The sequence below is a fragment of the Parasteatoda tepidariorum genome, chromosome 6 (genome assembly GCF_982258835.1).
Source record: "Parasteatoda tepidariorum strain Cologne lab strain chromosome 6, Ptep-v5.0, whole genome shotgun sequence".
Lineage (NCBI taxonomy): Eukaryota > Metazoa > Arthropoda > Arachnida > Araneae > Theridiidae > Parasteatoda > Parasteatoda tepidariorum.
Window position 1 is genome coordinate 59334304 of NC_141760.1, and position 10848 is coordinate 59345151.

Here is a 10848-nt window from a genome sequence, read left to right on the forward strand (position 1 = left end):
GAAAAAATCGAAGTATTTATTTTAGGAATATTCGACACTGATTGCTAAAAAACTTGACTACAATAAATCGACAATATGAAGAATAATTTACTTCAAAGCGTGAAACAGGTGATGTTAGGTGAAGGATCGGATTGAACCGAGGGAGGATTGTCAGAACAACTTGAACAGGAATTATATTCTTCAAATATTTTAACATCCTACACCTTTATTTTATCATAACAATAGAAGTGTATTCTTTAAACGAAACATGTATTCAGATGGAGAGAAAATTGTAATAAAATTACCGTATTGTACGGTAATGACATTTCAGGAAAAAAAACATAATTCTGGCTAATAAAACAAAAACATATGACATTTCAACCATTCATTTCCGTTTCTAGGGTAACGCTTTTCTAGATATTCAGATTTTCAAAATTATAATTCTTATTATCACAAATTTAATAAAAAAATACAAAACGGAAAAGTAAATTTAACACTAGAAAGTATTAGAATATACCTATATTCTTATTATAGAATATATTCTTCGTATTAGAATATATAGAAAGAAATTAGTATATACCTATATTGCCTAAAAGTATGCGGCATGTAAAAGATCCCTGGAGTGCCTTATTGGCTCTTGGCATTTCCGGCAAAATTAAATTCCTAGTGCACTTTAGCATCCAAATAGAGTCTCGGTGCTGCCATCTAGTGTGGCAGAAACTAGGCGTCCAAATTAACATGACCAACGGTATCTCACCCATTGTGGTGGTCCTGAAAGAGTGGATACCACCTCTAGAGAACGTACTAGGTTTGCTCATCGGCAAGACCGATTGTGTAGCTCATTGGAAATAAAGAAATTAAAAAAAGAATATTGCCTAAAAGCAGTCAAAATGACAGGATTGTGAATGCGTAAATAAATTTGTTTAAAATTAATTTTTAACATTTTTTATGTTATTTACAGTTATTTAACAAGTTATTAGTAAATATTAACAATAAAAAAAATTATATGTTGTACAAAAAGTCACAAAATTCTAAGAAATTGTGTCATTATAGACATCATTGTTTTTCTAATTGAAATTAAAAGCAGTCAAAATGACTTCCTTAGGCAATCTAGTGTTAACCGAATAGATCATTTTTAAGCCATGCTCTAAGGCAGCGGTTCTTAACCTATGGGTCGCGACCCAAAATTGGGTCGCGCTGAGTCGAACCAAAAAAATTAGTAATACACCAAATAATAAGTAATACCAACACCTCCTAGACGAAGTCATTGTGGCTTACTCAGCCTAATTTTGACTTTTTTTGGGTCGCGACATGAACATATTTCTCAAATTTGGGTCGCGACTTAAAAAGGTTAAGAACCACTGCTCTAAGGTAACATGATAAAATTACCAATTTTTATCATATATTATAAAAACATATTTTATTATTAATTTTACCAAAATCAGGACCAAAGCGTTTCGATAAAAATTTCTGAGCATTTTGGTATTTCCATAAGAGCCATAAACATGGCGAATTTAACCATATTTTTTCTCGGTGCATAAAAAGCAATACTCCATCAGTTTTCCTCATCTGACGTAGTTCTTTTTGTACGCCACTGTTTATAACAATACCATACAATGTGTGTTTAAATAATGTAAATTACACATAATGATTTTTGCTATTAATTTATAAGCAAAATATTTCATTTATTAATTTTTCCTTCTTTCATTTTCTTTATATGCTCTCGAAAAAATTGCAAAACTCTTGAGGCCTTTTATACAAATCTATATATTCATAACTTTCACAATTAATTTATTTACATGCATTAAAACATAAGTATTCGTGCTATTATTCAAGATAAATAATGTATGTTTTTTTTTCAAAAAGGTTGCTTCAAAAAGTTTTTTTCAAAAGGTCCCTTAAAATGTTTTTTCAAAAAACGTTGATTCCGAACTTACTAAATATTTATTAAATACTTATCTTGGTTTTTGTAAACGTTTTAATGCCCCATAACATGTTATGATATAAAGTTTAGTGTGGGTATGAATTTTAGCGAGTTATTTTTTAACCTAAAGTAGTAGCTAACAGAAGAAAATACTTTATAACAATTTCATAGCAACTGCCAGATGGGTCTCGTAATTCAATCCTTTTTCTTACTTAACGTTTTCTTTTAAATTTCCATTATTGTCTAAAATGCAGCTAAAGTCTGGGTTCGGAAACAAAACAATCAATTGTTTACAGAAGGGTTATACTTGGGTCAAATAAAACCCTGAAACAAATTCTTGCTCAGACCTAAAAGTTGGAAACTCGTGACAAATAGTTATATTCAGTTTGCTTGAAAATAAGCCTGCTGGCGATACCATCAACTAACTTGATCTTGAATGTCAAGTTAAATCAAAGCTTATAGTAATAGGAAATAGCTTATTTAAATAGTTGAAAATGACCTTTACAGTTCAAGATCACAAGTCTATCTGTCTTTTAAATTATGATCACAATGGTGCAATAAAACGTGAGCTTATAACAAAAATTAAAACAAAAATTTGATAGTATTGTACTAAAATCCACAATTATGAAGCGTTTTCCTATTGAATATCTGTTTATTAACAAACCTTTACGTATCAAAAATAATAAACAGTAATTATTTCAATAAAAAAGATATGTGAGCAGGATTGGTTTAATTTTTCAGTTATTATGAAAGTGACATTTCCTTTTACTTTACAAAGTGGTGGATTTTACTTGTGACGTAAATGATGACCGTTAATGAAGTACATTTTACACATTAAGAATAGCGTCAATGTTTTGTTTATTTTTCGTATTTATGTAATAATATTTAAAAAAGAAAGAGAAGGAAATGCTTATTCTAATCTCAAGTTCCTACTTTAATAAACAACACCAAATTTGGAAACTTATTACAGCATTATCCTCAAACTATCTATTGAAATATCAATGATAACAAAAAAAAATGTTTTGACAACGTTTTCTATTTTATTTCGACTTTCGAAAAAATAACGTTCAAAAATTTAAAAAAAATTTTTAAAAATTTACTTAAAAAAGAATAAGCTGTAAAGTATTATTTTTAGAGTGCTTGTCTGGTTTCAAGTTAAATACATACCCTTATTTTTAAATAAAAATATTGAGAAATATTTTATTTAGATTTATTTAAGTAGAAATATTTTATATTAGTGTAATTTCTTAGCATTATCATTACTTTATTTATAAATAAAATAGTATGTTTTAAATGCTATAACTTTCGTTTTTATATGCTTAGAGAGTATGCTACAGTCACATTACGGGTAAAAAATAACTTAATGAGGAAGGAATGATAGTAGATAAGAGTCATGTTTCGATCATCGATAACAATCCGATGTTTTGCGATCTTTTTTAATACTAGATTGCCTAAGGAAGTCATTTTGACTGCTTTTAATTTCAATTAGAAAAACAATGATGTCTATAATGACACAATTTCTTAGAATTTTGTGACTTTTTGTACAGCATATAATTTTTTTTTATTGTTAATATTTACTAATAACTTGTTAAATAACTGTAAATAATATAAAAAATGTTAAAAATTAATTTTAAACAAATTTATTTACGCATTCACAATCCTGTCATTTTGACTGCTTTTAGGTAATATAGGTATATACTAATTTTCCGTCTTTCTAGTGTTAAAATTTGCATGAAAAATGCAGTCTTTAAATGAAATGACTGAAAAATTGTGCGCATGATATTTGCATTCGTTCTTTGCTGCTTTTTTTTTCATTTCAGTTTTTACTTTTGAAATGCTGAAACAAAATTATTTATGTCAGTGGTGCATGATAATTAATAGGGAGCTTATATCACTTTTTATCTTTTCCGAAAAAGAAGTTTCAGTTTTAGTAATTACATAAGCAACTGTCATCCATAAAAGTAATATTTTAAGCAAATTATTTTTACAAAGAAATATTCCAGTTCACGTAAGTCGGAATTTAAAAAAAACAAATTTTAAAAATAATAATTAAATCCGGAAAATGCCATTTAAAGAAGATTTTTAATATTAGTTTTAAGGGGAAAATGCAGATCAAAAACATTGATGTATAGTAGCAGTAATATTTCTAAATGTTGCTTTAAGTTATAACAGTGAAATTATGCATGCGTTTCGTAGAAAAAATAATTTTCATATCATTACATTTAATTAGAAAAGATTAGAAATTTATGGTTCTTGTCATTTGAAAAATTATTCGTGTTTATATTTAAGTTTTTTTTTCCAGGAAATATTATTTATTTGTGTATATATGTCATTTAATAATAGAAACATAAAATACATACAAACATAAAATACATATACGAACATAAAATACATATTCAAACATAAAATACATATACAAACATAAAATACATACAAACAAATTAATAGTCATAAGACATCAATATATCTTTATTAATGAAACTTAACAAGGTCAAGTACGACGGACTTTTTCTTAACACAGAAAACTTTAAACCCGAAAAAAGCAGTGTATTTGAAATGCTTCGGAAATTGAAAAGGAAAATAATTAATTGAAAATTATACTGAAAAGCAAAAACATAAGAATGGTTGCAGTTAATTAGTTCGTATTGCGGGCCAAATAATTTGAGGTAAGAGGAAAAGGAAGAAGTCAAGCAGAAAATTGCACTGATACTGCCTTGTTTCTTTTTATTGAACACAATTATGTAACCATTATATAAAACAAACAATATCATTGAAGTTTCTGAAAGACAGAGTTATATTCATTTAAATTAAACTCTAATATTATAAGATTTGACCTTGTATTGGCAATATAATGAACTGTGTTAATTATGTTAGTAAAAGAAACTGTCAATCTACTAACAGTAAATATGTGAAAATTTTATTAAATAATTAAATACCTGCGGTAAAGTTAATGCACACTTTTAAACCTAATTAGGATGACATTTGTCATTCAAAAAAAAAATACTCAAATAAAAAAAAAATTTAAGGACTTCCGTAATCATAAATATATCGCGTATGAATCTCAATTAGGATACCATTGTTTTAGTTATTCTAATAATGTAGTACACGAATAGTAATATTAATGCCTTCAATCACCACTTAGACCACTTTTCAATTTAAAAATTCGAGCCATTTCTGCCGATTTCTTTCAATTTGAAAGCAATTTCTTCAGAGATTAATTCATTGTTGTAAAACTTGGGTTTACAATTACACTCAATGTTTAAGTATATGAAAGTTTTTTAGAACATGCATGCTGAAAACGAAAGTAAAATAAAACATAATGGTCGCTATACGGGATAACTTAGACCACACATTAAACATTTTCGGATCAAATTCCGATAAAAAGTACCGACACTCAGGATGCCGGTACTTTTTACCGTAAAATCAATTTTTACTGGAATATGTTGCGAAACAAAAAAATTTGATATACCGTAAATTTACTGTAAGAATTATAGTAAAATTACGTAATAAATATTATTGTAAAAAATTACGGCATAATATTTTACGGTAAAAACTGATTTTACGAATGATGCACCCAAAGTGTTGTAATTTGATCTGGAAATTTTTGCAGTGTAACATTAAGAATTAAACATTTGACTCGTGTTAGCTGGCAAAGTGGTGATAAGTAGCTAAAAAAAATTATATGCTACCCTAAACATTTATTAGAACACTTAAATCCCGGTGCATTAGGCTTAAATTGAAATGACATTGTAGAAAAAAACCAAGTGACACTAATAAAAATATGTTTATTGATCAAAGATGCTGACATTTGCTGTCTGATATCAATATTCAGTTTTAATTGTTTCATGATCACTAAAAACAAAGTTCAATATCATATTTTTGCGTAACAGAAATCATCGATAAGCAAAATTCCAATCTATTGTAGAGTACTCTGCATCCAAGTGAAAAACTCTGTCCCAGAAGGTAATACAACTCACTTGATTTTCTGAGGATTAATGGCCTAATGGATCTTGTCTGACTTCGTCCAACAGTCGAAGGATAAGCCACAAGAATTTTTTTTTAAATGTAGCGGGTAAAATTAATCACCAATCAAAATTATGAATACTTTCTGACATAACTTACGTTCAACCCTCCGATTAGAATTATATTCTCTTTTTCTAGTCCACTTGAAAAACAAAATTTTCAAAATTTTTCATTTGATTTTATTATTTTAAGTAATGGGAGTTTTGTTCAAGCCTTTGAAAATATTCTATAAATTTATTTCATCACAGTATGATAGCGTAGTCACACATTGCAACAAACATAATAGCATAAGCTGATATATAACATAAGTTTTTTATTAAACACAATAATTTAAATTGTAAACCCATTGCTGTTACCCATTGGTTTTATTTTATTTTAAAATTTTCAACAACAACAGCTTTATTCAAATCTTTGAAAATATTCTATCAATTTATTTTATCACAATCTGATAATATAGTCACACATTGCAACACGTAACCAATAAGATATAAGAGTTTTCAAGAAATTCAGATTGTAGCATAAGAGAACATAATATATGAAATAACATAAATTGACATGTAACATAAGCTTTTCATTAAACACAATATTTAAAATAGCCAACCCGTTGCTGTTACCCATTAATTTTACTTTATTTCAAAATTTTCAACAATAGAGCTTTATTCACAAATCGTTGAAAATATTCTATCAATTTCTTTTATCACAGTATGATAACGTAGTCACATATTGCAGCACGTGAATAGTGAAATTTAAGAGTCTTCAAGAGTTTCAGATTGCATCACCTTAGCAAGATATATGAAGTAACATAAGTTGACGTGTGACATAAGTTTGTGATTAAACACAAGAATTTAAATTGCAAATCTGATACTGTCTAACTTTGAAAACTTCCGTTTAAAGCCTTCAATACTATTTTTTTATTATTTTAACTATATGTTAAATTCAAGGAATGCAGAAAATAGTAATTTGCATATGCGTATATGTTTCAAAACTAAGTTTGTTTGACCTTTGGAACTGATCGTTCCACATTTAGATACTATTACGCAGACACTTCAAATGCGAACAGAACTAGCCTATTTTAAAGCAAGTGACATTAGAATAAATTGTTTTCCTTGAGCATTTACATAATGCTTTTAATTTCGAAAAATTCTCCTCATGTCAAAAACATCTCTATTTTAGAAATTTTTTAAAAAGATTTAAAAAAATTGAAATGCATAAATTTATTTAGAAAAATATATTAATTAAATATATCTTCAAAAGTGATATACAAACGAAAAACATTGAAATTTTAATTAAACGTAAGCAATAAAACTTAAAAATTATTACATTTAATCCATTCTAAAAGTAATTTAAAATACAGTTAATGTGCATTATATTAAACATTGAAAGAAATTCAAGAATAGCAAAATACAGAAAAGATAAAATATTTAAATCAAATCAAAACTTACTTTAGTTACTTAGAAAAATTTTGCTTAAACTTCAATAACACTAGAACTCCTTAAAGAACAAAACAACCAAATTTTAAATAGAATTACAAAAGAACAGGTGAAACTAAACGGGTGAACGCAATTTCATAAATTCGATCAAGATTAATAGAAGAAAACGATAAATCAATCATCAAACAAATTAGTAGTTAATCTCATTGTTGCAGCAGTGCTCTATATACATTAGGTAGAGAAATACGTTTAATTGCTATTTTGTTCCGTTAAAAATCTTCAGTAGAAAATCTTCGAATACATATCAGAAGATTTTATACTTGAGAGGAAAAATAATATTTTTATTTTAAAGCAAACGATTTTGTGAAACTGCTTGCTTCATTTATGAATTCTCAATCGCAACGCTTGAATACGCCTTCTAACGGGGAGGATATTTTCAGGCTACTATTCAAGTTTGCATTTAGTTTTATCAGAATCATTGGCATAATATTTAAGATTACTAACTAATTATTCTGAAAATTTTTCAGAATTTTTTTTATTCTGAATATTTTGTTATTCCGAATTTTTTTTTCTTTTGACTTAGTAGTTCCGCCATTCGTATGAACCTTTTAAATTTGTTTTTACTTAATATTAAGAAATAGTACAATCAAGAACATGCAGCTCCACGTATGTGTACCTTGGTACGTATAGCGATATTTATAACAGTGTAGTAGTCAAGTGAAATCTCACAGTATTATTAGTATTTCATTTTATATCTATTTGGTAATATTTTTATATGTAATTTAATTACAAAATTAAACTAAATTACCATAATTAAATTAATCTTTTACATCAAGGTAAATACATATAATTAATAGCCTTACCTTTTTGTGTTTTCCTCCATAATTTTGAAATTTACCCCCCCCCCCCCCAGTTTTAAACATTTTTTAATAATTAATGTTAGATTATTTTTAATAATTATTTATTTTGAGTGGTTTGCATAAATAAAAAAGTTTTGAAGCTGAGATTTAATGCAGTGTGGGGTTTTTAAAAAAAAATTCTAAATAATTATTAAATCTATTCATCATTGTATTAAAATAGATTATAATATTACAATGCGCAAGTTTGTTCCCATTTTTGATCAAACTTAACATTTGAAATATTTATATTCATCAACTTAGTTTAGACCTGAGGTCCAGGTATGTGTACCTAAAATTATGAGCCACTGGCAGTATATAATATATTTTATTAATCTTATTAGTAAAATAGAAATAAATAATGTAATAAAATCAGTAAAATAGAAATTCAGAACTGTATCGGCACTATTCCTGTATACTTCGGTAGTGAAGAGGTAAAAATTACAGTTATTATAGTTAAACATTGGACTGCTTTTTGCGAGTATTTTGCGCTGTCTTTTTCGCTTCTTGTAAATTTGCTCAAAATGAACATTCCAAATTAAACCATATTATCAACTATAAACCATCTTAAACTTGATTGAATAAACTTTATGGTTACTCTTGAAAGGGAAAATCTTCTTGCGATGTCAAACTTGGCCAATGATATGAACAATACGATAGATGTTTTTTCTTTCTTTTTGAAACGGGAAAATGGTTTAGTTTAAAACCTTAAAAAGTTAACAGCAAATTTCCCCAATGGAGTGATATTATGGTATTGGACTGATTTGTACGGAGAATGTAAGTAACTCTATATTTATGTAATAGAATGTATCTTCTTCTATACTCATTAAAAAGTAATTTTTTTTACTGAAATGAAAGCGAAAAAAAAAGAGAGAGAGAGAGAGAGAAGGGTAAATCAAGGCAGCAGTTGCCAATACAATTCAGGTCATTTCAAGTAATAATAAAAGACCTTACATCTTAGAAATAGTTGTTAGAAATGTTAAAGGTTGTTCGAATGCATATTTAAGCAACATAATTCTTCTCTGAAATGAATCCGTAACATTGCAACTCCCGATTTCTGTGTTTTTCCTTCTAATATAAAATGAGTTAGCATAATGAGTATAATAATTAAATGTTTTGTAAGTTTTTTTTCCTTTATATTATTTTATTTCGCTAATAATAGAGGTTTGTATGGTAATGTGATTAGGGTACGTTTGCATTTAATTAAGTATGCAAATGACATTGGGTGGAAGCCTGTTTAATAAAAATGAAAACGCCATTTTTTTTTCTTGTGGGATTATTTGTAAGTGATAATTTATTATCAGTTTAAATTGTGATTAAACTAGGTCATTAATGGTAGAATGGGGTAGCCAGACAATGAAGAAAACTATTTTAAGTTTGATAAGTCATACGAAGTGACAGGAGTTTTCAAACATATCGACTAACATTATCAAATTCAATGAAGCGGAAAGTGTTCTTAGTTAAATACAACTATACCTTATTTAACTGCTTCAATTAATTAACTATATTTCCTGAAATATATATGATATCTGACCTTATAGATATAATCTAATATCATTATATTCAAATTATAACCCGTAAGGGGGCGGGACAACTTTATAAGCAAGATTATAAACATTTTTAAAGAATCAAACCTTTGTTTTAAATGTTAAAAAAAAATTACTCTCTTCTTTTTTTCGCGTAATTAGAGCAGATTTACCCCCTAAATTTCTCAGTAACTTTGGGCATGGAACCAACCTTTTTTCATCAACCAATTATTTAAAATTGTTTCTCCTCCAGATGAAATAATTTTTTAAACAATTTTATGAAAGGTTCCAAACAAAATAAATATTACTTTTAAAGCAAAAAATCAGGAAATAAGGAATAGAATTTTTTTTTTTTTTTTTGGTGAAAAGTAAAGAAATTTTTCTTTTGAATTCGAAAGTAAACAGAGTATAGGTCTATAAAATTGTTATAAAAAAAGTATTTCTCGTAAGTCAAAGTGAAGCTTAAGGTACCCAGATTTTAAGGCTGCAGAAAAAAACACATTAAATATTTGTCGGATTTTAAAGGGTTACGCAATTAAAGGTTCTTTATAACTAATTATTTTAAACAACCCAAATGTTACCAAAAGTTTCAGAAAATACATACATATTTACTAATAAAAATAAATGTCAAACTATACACTTTATTTTGTAAACAAGCATTAATTTTATTTTATTTTTATTTTATTTTATTTCATTTTATTTTATTTTTATTTTTATTTTTATTTTTATTTTATTTTATTTTATTTTATTTTATTTTATTTTATTTTATTTTTATTTTTATTTAATTTAATTTTATTTTATTTTTATTTCATTTCATTTTAATTTAATTTAATTTAATTTAATTTAATTTAATTTAATTTAATTTAATTTAATTTAATTTAATTTAATTTAATTTAATTTAATTTAATTTAATTTAATTTAATTTAATTTAATTTAATTTAATTTGGATCAACATTCTTGCACTAACCTAAAGACTCCACAATTGCGAGACCGGTGGCAGTGCAGCATTGCGTACCGACTCCCTTTACTTCCCAAACAGGCTAGTATTCTTTTAGAGTATTCATAGATCA